General features: G+C 42.4%; 1 pseudogene; it reads right to left on the minus strand.

The window, feature by feature from the left end:
- Positions 1 to 2,236: 2,236 nt before the first annotated feature.
- LOC129148023 (neurofilament light polypeptide-like) lies at positions 2,237 to 3,313 on the minus strand (annotated as a pseudogene).
- Positions 3,314 to 13,335: the final 10,022 nt, after the last annotated feature.

Raw genomic sequence — 13,335 nt, forward strand, 5'->3', positions numbered from 1 at the left:
TGAGAGTGGAGACCACATAGAGACTGGTAGGAGGGGTAGAGGAGAGAAAGAGCTGGCTGGGAGCCCACAGATAGCAACAGAAGTTCTGGAGAGATATCTCAGTTGTGGGGGGTTGCCACTGAGAACTCTGGGATCTAATCTCCAAGCTTCCGCCCCCCCCCCCCCGCCCCCAGCAGAGAGCACCACAACTGAAGAGGGTACTCACATAACATCTGGCTATGAAAAGCAGCAGGGTTGCTGTCTGCCAGGGAGTGATAGCTGAAAATTCAGGCACTCTCTTAAAGGGCCAATTCATAAAATTCCCTGTGGAGCCACCCACCTTGAGCTCCTGCAGAGGGAGGACAGAGTGGAATGGAGCTGTGTGAGCAGAAGCCAGTACTGGGGACTCAAGGGTTAGAGCTCAGAAGGCAGACACCCCTGGTTTCCTGGGCTGAGTCATTCCCTCATGCAGCAGAGGACATCTTTTCCACACAGACATTTGCCTTGCCTGGGGAGAAGACAGTTGACCCACCTCTATTGGAAAATACCTTGCCCTGAGGCCACTTAAGAGACTAAAAATAACAATTAGCCTCCAGGCAGAAGCAATTGCCCCACGCTGTTGAAAAAAAACACACAAAACTCTCACTACAGTATTGACTGGGTGCAATTCAAGTCAGAATCCTATCAGTCTACAGGAAGAGGTGGTCTGTGGACGCTTTTAGTCTTTGATCTAATAAGTCAGAAACTGTGTTTGACACTGTCCTGCACTAGAGATTGAGAGGCATAGAGGATCTACCTAATAAATAGTCACAAACCCAAACAGACAGCCAAAATGAGGAGACAAAGAAACAACCCCCAAATAAAAGAGAATTCTCCAAAAGAAGAGATAAATGAAACAGAGATAAGAAATTTATTTGAAACAGAGTTCAGAGTAATGATGGTAAAGATGCTCAACAGCATGAGAAAATATATAGTAACTCAGAAATAAAGAATGACATAGCACAAATAAAGAACTTTAGTAAGACTGAGTAAAGTTATATAATATTGAATATAAACTAGCTTGCATTAGAAAATATTAGGAAAGCAAACATGGCAAAGATATCAAATGTCATCTGCCCTTAGTAGTGATAATGGATTTACATTGAGCTATTTATTTTCTCTTAACCTCTCTGATGATCTATGACATCTGTTGGTAAAAATGCAAGATACATAATTATGTGAGGAACTAGTGGCCCGGTGCACAAAATTCGTGCACAGGGGTGGAGGGGAGTCCCTCAGCCTGGACTGCATCCTCTCCAATCTGGGATCCCTGTGTGATCGGGCCTAAACTGGCAGTCAGACAACCCCCTCGCAATCTGGGACTGCTGGCTCCTAACCGCTCACCTGCCTGCCTGCTTGATCTCCCCTAACCACTCTGCCTGCTGGCCTGCTTGCCCCCAACTACACCCCCCAGCCAGCCTGATCACCCCCAACTGCCATCCCCTCCTGGCCTGATCACTCCTAACCACTTTTGCCTCGGCCCCACCACCATGGCTTTGTCCAGAAGGACATCTGGAAGGTCTCATGGTCTAATTAGCATGTTACCCTTTTATTAATATAGATAGGATATGACATACTGCCATAGCTATAACATATCTACCAGTTTTACTCTATGAGAATACTTACTTCATGCGATAGGAAGGCATCTAATACATTATATTGTATATGTTATAAGTAGTAGGAAATACTGTATTCGTAGCAATAATATACACCCTGTGACTTCCCTTCATGATCTGGGAATGGTTCCCCAGTTCTTTGAACGTTTCCTGGCCCCTAATGTATTTTTTTTTTGTCATTCAGTGTAACTTTATTTACTGATTATTGCACATGATTTGAGGTCTTTAATTTCTAACCACCAAAGATTCAAAGGACTATTTTTTCCATGAAGTTTAACATTAACATTAGTGAATTCGTGTATTCATGTGTTTTTTTTGTAAACATCTGAATTATTCACATTGTCATAGATCCTGAACTCATAAGCGTGGACCATGCACAGGCTGGCAGCAAGCCAGGAAGCCACTCTGCAAGCAAACAGATACTCTGAATAAGGAGAAAAGTCATAGCACAACATTTAATGTCCAACCTGAGTCACCTCAGAATGTTTTATATATATTGACTTCTTAATTCATATAGTATTGGGAACTCAACTGCTTGCTTGGTGGTGGGGTTGACCTGGTTTTGGGAGGATTATTCCTGAAATAATTAAGGAAAGGGGGGCTCAATCTTTCTTCTTGGTTGCTTGCTCCTCTCCAGCACCTTCATCTTTCTTCTCGTCCTCAGCTTCTTGGGCATCTTCTCCTTCACCTTCACCTCATTCTTCCTCCTTTGCATCCTCAAATTCTTCCTTGGCACCTTCTTCCTCTTCCTCTCCTTCCTCTTCATCAGCCACTTCCTTCTCCTTCTCCTCTTCTTCAGCTTCTACTTCAGAAGGGGGTTCATCCTTAGCTTCTTCGGCTTTTGCAGCCTCAATGGTCTCCTCCACCTCAATCTGCTCCTCCTGAAGGTGGCTGGTGTATTAAGAAGGGAAGGAGCGAGTGGACATCAAGTAGGAGCTAATCTCTAAACCACCGTAGGCAGATCACCAAAGATCTGGGAACTCAGGGAGTAGCTGCTGGCTATGCTTTCCACGCTGGTGAAACTGAGCCTGGTCTCCTCACCTTCCAAGAGTTTCCTGTAAGCTGCAATGTCAATGTCCAAAACTATCTTCACATTGAAGAGGTCCTGGTATTCTTTTAAATATCCTGCCATTTCACTCTTTGTAGTTCTCAACTCATTTTCTAATTTGTGGATTGTGTCCTGCATAGCACTAATGTCAGAGTTCTGCTTATCCTCCAGCTCTCGCAGCTGCTTTCCCAGAGCTTCATTCATGCCCCGGCTTGCTTCCATTTCCAGGGTCTTGGCCTTGAGCAGTTGCTGGCCTGCACCATGTAGGTGTTCTTGGCAGGGCTCTCGGTCAGCATGGTGAAGCAGTTCTTGTACCATTCTTCGGCATTCTGCATGTTCTTGGCAGCCAGCTCTCGTACTGGGCAGAGATGTCCTTGAGCATAGCGGAGAGGTTAGACTTGGAGAACACATCCATCTCCACGGAGATCTGAGCATACTGGATCTGCGCCTGCAGCTCGGTGATCTCCTCTTCGTGCACCTTCTTCAGAAAGGCGATTTTGTCCATCAGGCTGTTGATGCACTCTTCCAGCTCAGCGTCAGCAAAAGCCGCCTCATCTGCACCTTTGCTCGCCTCCATCAGCCAGCCCTCTGCATCCTCATGGTTCAGCACCTCTTCCTGGTAGCTTGCCTGCAGGTTGTTCCCAGCCACTTCAGAGCCCTGGTGCCTCCTAACTGCCCACTTCCCTCTCCTCTTCAGGGACAGGGTGCGGTGGGGCGGGGCACGGGCATCCCATTTTAATTAAAATGTTCAACCCGGGCCTGCTCCACTGGTGTCCTCAGGCGGCCCAGGGGCAGACAGTGATCCCGGGGACCCTGGCCACGCCCACCTAAGGACCCCACAGGTGACGTCAGGTGCTTTCCATGCCACCTGCCCAGTCCCGATCGCCTCCTGGACCCCGCGGGCAGCGTCAGGCACTGCCTGCTGGAACTGCCCAGTCCCGATGGATGCCTGGACTCCACAGGTGACATCAGGTGCTGTCCATGCTGCCCGCCCGGTCCTGATTGCCCCCTGGACCCTACAGGCAGCGTCAGGCTCTGTCCATGTTGCCTGCCCAGACCCGATCACCGCCTGGACTCTGTGGGCTATGTCACACGCTGTCTGCTGGGCTTGCCCTGTCCCAATCGCCGCCTGGACCCTGGATGACATCAGGTGCTGTCCATGCTGCCTGCCCAGTCCCAATCACCCCCTGGACCCCGCGGGTGACATCAGGCACTGCCTGCTGGAACTGCCCAGTCCCAATCGCCACCTGGACTCCACAGGCGACGTCAGACGCTGTCCGCCGGGCCTGCCTGGTCCCAATCGCGGCCTGGACCCTGCGGGCAGCGTCAGGCGCTATCCATGCCGCCTGCCCGGTCCCGATCGCTGCCTGGGTCCCGGGGTGACATCAGGCACTGCCCACCAGGCCTGCTGGTCCATGGCGGCCTGGACCCTGCAGGCTACATCAGGTGCTGCCTTCCCCGCCTGTATATGCAAATTTACCCACCATCTTAGTTGGGTTTATTTGCATATAACTCCTGATTGGCTGTGGGTGTAGTGGAGGTATGGTCAATTAGCATCTTTCTCTTTTATAGATGATAGCTGTCTATAGTATATGAATATTGAACATGTAACATTGACACTGATAATGTTATACTCACTCAAAAAAAGATTTTAATGTTCATGAATAGAGAGAAATCAGGTTGAAATTTCCATTTTTTATAAAAAGGTAACAGACTGAACTATTAACATTGTCTAAATAGACTGACCACATAATTTCATTTTGAAAAAAAGAGAATGAGAGAGGATTCCATGAAAAAGGAGTCTTGTCCTTGCTTACTTCAAATGCACTTTTTCAAAAATTCTTTATTACTAAGCACCATGGATATTCCAAACACATGGTGACCATGATAACTAGAGAGAAAAGCTACCCTAAACTTCAGATAGGAAAACCTCAAAAAATTTAAGTGAAAGGCATAAATGGTAATGTAGTTTCAGACTCTAAAATGAGAAAGTTCAGAGAGTTTGGAAATCACTTGAAATTGAATTTCTACCTCTGAAATTAAAAAAAAAAAAAAACTAATCAAGGAGAGTATCTGAAGATTCTTAGAAGTTCCATAAAGACCATCTGGTCGACTTTAACTTTTTAATTTACATGTAGGAAAGGTGTACAGAGGCAGATAACCACCAATGTGAAAGAAACATGAGCCTGGGAGAATAGTGCCAGGAAACCCAAAATGAGCTGAGGTTTGTGAATAAACTGCATAAGGAAAATAAAATGTTTTTAAGTTATAGTTCTATCCAGAACAAGAACAAAAAGAGTTTACCTGTAAATATATCTGACAAAATTTTGTAAGTTGAACAAGGAACACAAAATGGGATTTTGAAAATTCCACTTTAGTTCCATATTCTCTGACCAGAAGATATTTTTTTTATCCTGGAGGAGATGGAATAAATATGGGTAAAAGCAATTGAACCTCAAGGTATGTACAGAGATGATAAGATAGCATTTAGCTCCTTTAAATGATTTCAAGTCTCCAGGCCTAAGAAGATTAAGTGCCAGAGTAAGGTAAAAACTTGCAGATGAGATAGTCAATTGCATGAACAGAAATCTCTTATCTCCTAGCCACTGGGAAAAAAATAAGATATGTGACCAGAAATCCAGAGTTAGAAACATTTAGTCCTGACTTTCAAAATGAAAGGAAAAGATAGTGTCTTAGGGGAGTTTATTTTTATAGTTTCTGTGTGTTCTCACTCTTCTAAACCAGTAACCAGGCCTCTGGGATGGTTGCAAGCAAAAAGCAGACATAGGTTATGATCAGTGCCTTTCAGTCCTTTGTGAAAACCCACGTTCCTTGAAGAGATGTTAAGTTGTAGATATCATTAATGGTCACCAAATATTCTTCTACAATTTCTAGCCTCCTTAGCATTTAATTTTGACTAGTTCAGGCTAATGAATTATGAGTGGAAGCAATATATTTTATTTCCAGGCCAAGGCATTAAAAGCCTAATTCCTCCTCTAACTCTCTCTTTCCCTGACACAGGTTGAGATAGTGGCATCATAAAATGGAAGGAGCCTGGTTCCTTGAGTCACTAGAAAGAGGACAACCTCTGACAATTCCCATAATCAGAATTTATGTGAGTAAAATACAGACTTTTGTTTTGTTAAACTTCTTATATTTTTTGATATCTTAGGGTGAGCATTAATTTCCCTGCTCTCTTTAGTTACTCATATAATTAAAGAGTTTAGAGATAGATAAATCCTTGGACATTGTTAGAGTGGAATTTTAATTTCATTTAAAGGAGGCTTTTGTCAACTGTGTGTTTTGGCCTTATCCTCAGGCTGGCATTCTTCACGGTGGTAAAGTGGGTTCAAACAGTTCCAGACCTCACATGCGTGCATCTTATAATGCAGAACAAGAGAGACTTCTTTTTCCTCAATCTAAAACTCCACCTTTTACTGTGATTAGGCTGTCTATGAACTAAGCTCAATTATGCTTATTAGCTTTAACCAATCAGCATCAAAATATAGGGATAAAGATGGATCAATTCCTCTTCAACCTCATAGTTGCTACAGGTTGAGGGGAAGTTAGGATGAATTCTGGGAAGAAAGACTGTAAAACATACTAAGGAGTTCTCTAATGTCCCTTAGATATTTACTCTGTCTTGTTCAAAACATTCATAATGACTTTACAGCATATTTATTGGAGTCATATAGCTTGTAAATAAAGTCAGTATGTTAGATAAAATAATCAGGGTTCAAAATGTTAATAATGAATTTGAATAATAGTTCAGGTCTAGCAATATAAAGGTTCCTTAATTAGAAATTTAATAAACCAATATGTAAGATATAAGTAAGAACCTAGACTTGAGTTTAAAAGGATTACTTATATAAATATAGGACCAGATAGATAAATATTAGTACTGTATCTTATAAAATATTAAGGTGTTACAGTAAACAGCAAACACGATAGCAATGTGATGAGACCATTCAACAGGTAGAACAATGTTAAATTGCACAAATGTACAAAGAAAACCCACAATAGCAGAGTGAAAAATCACATTTTGTTCTATGTGAGACTAGTCTTGGAATCTGTGGAAAATTGGGGAAATGACAATTTAAGAGGAATATTGAAAAATCAGGATCTTTCTGGAGAACAATGAACACATTAATTAAAGAACTGAAAGCAACATCAAATTTTTTTAATCCTCACCCAGGGATATTTTTTCATTTATTTTATTTTATTTTTGAGAGAGAGTGAAGGGGACCAAAGAGGGAGAGAGAGAGAGAGAGAGAGAGAGAGAGAGAGAGAGAGAGAGAGAAACATCAATGTGAAAAAGACAATGATTGGTTGACTCCCATTCACACCTCCAAGGGGACCTGAGATCAAGCCTGCAACTAAGGTACGTGTCCTTGACCAGGAATCAAACCTGTGACCTTTTGGTCTGAGGGCCTATGCTCTAATCACTGAGCAAACTGGCCAGGGCTGGAATCAGCATCAATATTGAAGAACTTAAAGGAACTATGTCTACTTAACCATGAAAAGAAGGACTTAAGAATAATTTGTTAAGTGTCTTCAGACTTCTGAAATGCTGTCATACTGAAAAAAATATACAACTTCTTTAGAGGAAATTACTGGGACAAAAGGGTCAAAATACAAACAAAAACAGATTTCAGCACTATATATAGAGGGCTTTTATAATAGTAATAGATATCCACAAATCAAAGAGGTCACCTCAAGGCAGAAAGCTTTCTTATCACCAGGGTGAGTTCAAGCAGAACTAGAACTTTAACTTGTCAAAGGTGATAAAAAGAAGACCAAGCATGTGATGATAGTTGAACAAGAAATTTTTATAATCCCTTTAATGTCAATGTTTCCAGGATAATATGAAATAAGCTGATTTCACTACTATGTAGAAGTAGTCTATTTTCATGCTTAATTCCCTAAAGATGCTACAATTCCATTGCATACCTTCAGGGAGAAAGAAAATGTCAACTTTAAATGATCTCTACTTTTCTAGCTCATGAGAGATTTGATAAATGTTATGATTCCTAACAACATAGAGAACATGCAATATTTCCATAAAGAAGTGATTTTGTGTAAGTTAGTATCAGCTCATGAAATGTCACACTCTGCTCATTAACTGCAATGACAACATTGGCTAAAATAGAGTACTTTTCAGGAGTTATATCATTGATTTAAGGATAGAGTGTCTCCAAAAGCATTCACTGTGTTACTCAGGCAGGTAAAACCAAGCCAAGAGAGGGGTGGATAATCTCTATCAGTAGTGCCTTCACCTTGCAAAGAGACAGGCCTCCTCTCTAACTTCTCCAGCTATGACCAACTAATTTGGAATAGATTTTTTACAGCACTTCTCCTTTAGTCTCTCTCTCTCTCTCTCTCTCTCTCTCTCTATATATATATATATATATATATATATATATATATATATATATATATCCTAATATATAAAAACCCAGAGTCTATAACATCCAAAACGACCGAAGGCTCAACTGACCAGAAGTCAGTCCTGTAGTCAGTGCTGCGGGCACAGCAGCAACCCAGCACTGACTGCTGAGGGGCTGTGGATCAGGCTCAGAGAGAGGCCCAAAGAGAGAGGCAGGGGAAGGGTCTGATCTGCAACCTCCATGGCAGCTGTTAATCAGCACTTGCCTCTCTCTTTCTCTCCGGGCCTCTACAGGGGCTGCTGGTCAGCCCCGCCTCTCTGATCAGGCCCAAAGATAGGCCCGGTGATGCTGACAGGCATAGAAACTGACCAATCAGAACCAAATTGGCCTGCAGGGGAGAGCAGTTGTGGGCAAGATCAGGCCAGCAGTGGAGGGCAGTTAGGGGTGAGATCAGGCTGGCAGGGGAGAGCAGTTAGGGGAGAGATCAGGCTGGCAGGGGAGGGCAGTTAGGGGCAATCAGGCAGGCAGGTGAGCAGTTAGGAGCCAGCAGTCTCAAATTTTGAGAGGGATGTCCCCCAAGGGGTCCCCAATTGGAGAGGGTGCAGGCAGGCTGGGCTGAGGGAACCCTTCCCCACTTGGTGCACGAATTTCTACACTAGAGGCCCGGTGCACTAGAAATTTGTGCATTGGGGGGTGGGGTATCCCTCAGCCCAGATGGCCTGCATCCTCTCACAGTCTGGGAACCCTCGCTCCTTACCGCCTGCCTGCTTGCTTCTCCTTACTGCTCAGCTCACTGCTCCTTAGTGCTGCCGTGGAGGTGGGAAAGGCTCCCACCACCACCACTGAGCTCCTCAGCCGTGAGCCCGGCTTCTGGCTAAGCAGCGCTCCCCTGTGGGAGCACATTGACCACCAGGGGGCAGCTCCTGCATTGAGCACCTTCCCCCTGGTGGTCAGTGTGCATCATAGCGACCAGTCGTTCTGGTCATCCAACTGTAACTGTCGCTTAGGCTTTTATTATATAGATAAATAATAAATTTGTAGTATTAAACTTCATTTTGTCTAGGATAAAGCCACCAAACACTTAGGGCGAGAATGTTATCTGAAAGTGTAGATAGCAAGACTAAATGAAAATACAGTTTTCTTTTTTTTTTTAATATATTTTATTGATTTTTTTACAGAGAGGAAGAGAGAGGGATAGAGATAGAAACATCGATGAGAGAGAAACATCGATCAGCTGCCTCTTGCACACCCCCTACTGGGGATGTGCCCGCAACCAAGGTACATGCCCTTGACCGGAATCGAACCTGGGACCCTTGAGTCCGCAGGCCGACGCTCTATCCATTGAGCCAAACCAGTTTCAGCTGAAAATACAGTTTTCAATGGGAAAATAACCTCATTGGAATAAACAAACAAAAAATGAATTTATCATACATCCCTATACCAAGATGTACCTATGGAAAGTTCTTTATCTAAAGTATCTACAAATTATCTAAATCTTTAAATCCACCAAAAGTATTCTGGAGAAAGTTCAAGTGTGTAAATGTGAAGGAATTTCCCATAAAACTACATAATCTATCACCGCAAAGTTTTTTTTGTGTGTTGTTTTTTTTTTAGATTTTATTGATTTTTTACAGAGAGGAAGAGAGAGGGATAGAGAGTTAGAAACATCGATGAGAGAGAATCATCGATCAGCTGCCTCTTGCACACCCCCTACTGGGGATGTGCCCGCAACCAAGGTACATGCCCTTGACCGGAATCGAACCCAGGACCCTTGAGTCTGCAGGCCGACGCTCTATCCACTGAGCCAAACCGGTTTCAGCTATCACCACAAAGTTTTTACCAAGTTACTTTGTTTTTATAAAGTTAAAGCTATGTCTTCCTGAGCTTCGGTTTAATGTCCAAAAGCACTACACTTTAGAAGCTTTCTAACAGCCTGTGTGAAAGAAACTGGACCCCAACACTCCAAACAAAGTTGCTGATGATTGTTTAAGGAAGCTTTAATGACTTCACATTTTATAAGAAGTGAATTATTGAGGTCATTTATTACAAACTAGAGGCCCGGTGTACGAAATTCGTGCATGGGGGTCCCTCAGCCCAACCTGCACCCTCTACAATCCACGAGCTCTCAGGGGATGTCCTACTGATGGCTTAGGCCCACTCCCCGTGGTTCTCTGTTCTCTGCAGGCCTGGAGGTTTCACTGCAGCCATGGAGATGAAGCCCCCATGCCCTGCTCTCTGCTTTCTGCCGGCCTCCCCATGCACCATGCGAAGGAAGCCCCAATGCCCTGCAGTGTGCTCTGTCTGCCAGGCCTGGGGGCTTTGAGGACACCGACACACTAAGGAAGCCCCCATGCCCTGCTGTCCAGGCTCTGTTTGCAGGGCCTGGGGCTTCCCCACTGCCAGGGAAGCCTCCATGCCCTGCTATACAGGCTCAGATTGCTGTGTCTGGGGGCAGATCAAAAACCCCTCCAGAGGCAGATCCAGCTTCGCTGCTTCTGGCAACAGGCTGGACACTCCAGCAGCGGAGCTGAGCGGACTGGGCGCCGCCATCTTGTGGCTATGGGGGCCGCCATTTTGTCATGGAGTGATGGTTAATTTGAATATTACTCTATTATTAGATAGGATTCTCTCTGCTTTCAATAGTGCTGATCTAAGAAGCAAAAAGGAAAAAAAGACCTGTCCCCTTAAACTCATGTGAGCTGCTTTGGCGGAAATAGTCCCCATTGTAAACATAATTTATGGAAACTTTTATCATCCCTTTCATGAAATTAAGGAAAACATTCAAGAACTAGTCTTTGAAAAATACAGACAGATGATACCTTTGGCTTTCAAAGAGTCGACAGACATTTGGAATTAAACTATTGAGAACATTAGATTACTTCCCAAATTGCTAAAAATGAATGCTGATTCTATTGCTTAAGTCAATCCAGTTTTCTGATGAAGGACATTTTTAAATATGTGTGTATTTAACAAGTATTTTAAACAAGCATTTTTACAAAAATAGGAAAATGAATTATGCACTTGACAATTGACTAAGATGCACATTTGTAAATGTCATGTTCATTTAGATAATATCTAATAGGTTATTTTTAATTTGTAACATCATTCATCAGTGTAACAACAACAATACTTTCTGTTTATATTAGTCAAGGCCCAGTCCTAGCCTGACTTTTAGCCCCTTGTTATCAACTTGAGTCTGGGGTACATTGGTTAGACACCTAGTGTCTCAGGGCCCATTCAGCTATGCAAAGAAAGTGGGCTTGTGCAGGGGAGACATTTCCATACCTGAAGGGCTCTTGCCCTGGCTAAAGAGAAAAACACTACCTAACTCAAGCAAATTATTCTCTTACGAATTAAGACTTTTTCCCAAAGAAGCTACAACTTAGATTTTTGTATAAAATTTCTCAAGTTTGAAATGCTAGCTAGGCTCTACCTCAAAATTTTCAAAACACCATATAGAAAGATGTTTGAAGAATTAAGCAAAACACACCTGCAGCTGATGGAAACTGCAGCGTATAAGTCTATGGCTTGTATCTCTGCTCTAGAGAATGCACAGGGAATCAAGAAGAAGGAATCACAGTTCGTGATCTCACACTCCCTCTTCACATTCTTCCCTCTTTTCAGCCCCTAATTCTTCAAGTACCTCCTCTTTTTTCTTTCCATCTTCCCCAAACCACCCCAGCATGTTATTCTTCCTTGAGGAAAGCAACTAAAATGTTAGGAACATAAAAACCAACTCTGAGCTATCTAAATAGGCATTCGAGTCCACTATTATTCCTTTTCTAAAGGAAACTCAGAGATCTCGCCAGATGTTCCTCCCTGGGCCTAGAATTAACCCTAATTTTGTGGCATTACCTTCAGTTGTACAAGCACAATAGACCTGAAACACTGTCAGTACAAATAAAATCATTTAGTAGAACTTGACATCCATATTGACATATATTCTATCCTAATGAGATATTAGAAGTGGTAAATTAGGTGAGGCCAAAATGATTGATCCAGTCCTATAAGGATGTGATCACCTTAGTTTCCAACTCAATTTGCAGCCCAGCATCATTAGACATATAGAAAAACATGGCCCCTCTCTAATTCCTTAGGAAGACATGCCTGGAGGTTTAGTGGTCAATAAAGACCCTAGAAGAGTAATAACCAATAGTAAAAGGCCGAACCCCCAGTCTCTCTGTCTTGTCTTCTATGGGGTCAGGAGAACGTCTTGATTCTAATCCTTGTTAAGCCACAGCTACTTTCCTTCCAGTCTTGTATAGACATTATGGTAGCCCCAATTTAACATATCACATATGGAGACAGAACCGTTGTGTGAACAAGAACTAGCATCATTTTTATGTTAAAAATTAAATTAATAAAATACACAGCAAGGACTAAAGGAAAAGAAACTATTTTATTAGCCACAGAATTTGAGAGAAAGAACTTTTGTCACATAGCAAAGAGAATCATTTCAGATTCAGAGAATTCCATGAATTGGCTGTTTGGTTGGAAGACTTATATTAGAGGAGTGGAGGGAGTTTTGAAAAGATAAAGTACAAGTTCAGGCTGAAATGACAGACCACGGTCAGAATGAGAGTTTTGAATGCCAAATGTCAGGCCAAGACATTTTTTTTTTTTTTTTTTAGGCTTTAGGTTTAGCCACGAGGATCTTCTTTTAAGGAATTGGAAACAACTACAATTAAATTTGAATTTTGAGAAAATCTGTGATGAGCCACTTAGTAGAGATACAGAATTTGAAACTTATTTGGCAAACTGAATTGGCAAAGGCACAAATCAATCGACCTTTAATGCAGACTCAAGGTCCATCTGCTCAGGCTGGCCCGCCCAAAAGGGCACACTGAATACCACAGCTCCCTGGCTTATCTGTGCCTTTTGAATCATTTTTAAATTGTGTATTTGCAACTATAAAGTGCTCTGAGGTAGCATAAAAGATATCTTTTATTAAAAATAATTATGCAGATTTACATGTTCAATCCACTTGACCTTTTTAACTCATCAGACACCTTGTCATTCAATGTATATCTTCAACTTATAAAATAAAGAAGTAGGATAATAACCCGACAATTTGGGGGAAGAAAATAAGCCACCCAAAAGTATAAAATGAAGACTAAATTTCTAACATAAAAATTATTATTTCTAGTCTTTCTGAGGAAATGTACTTTATTATTTTCTATTCATAAGTCTATATCTAGAATTGAAACACACACACACACACACACACATTTATCTGGACAACACAGGTTATCTTAACTAAACTATA

The sequence above is a fragment of the Eptesicus fuscus genome, chromosome 3 (assembly GCF_027574615.1).
Source record: "Eptesicus fuscus isolate TK198812 chromosome 3, DD_ASM_mEF_20220401, whole genome shotgun sequence".
Classification (NCBI taxonomy): Eukaryota; Metazoa; Chordata; class Mammalia; order Chiroptera; family Vespertilionidae; genus Eptesicus; species Eptesicus fuscus.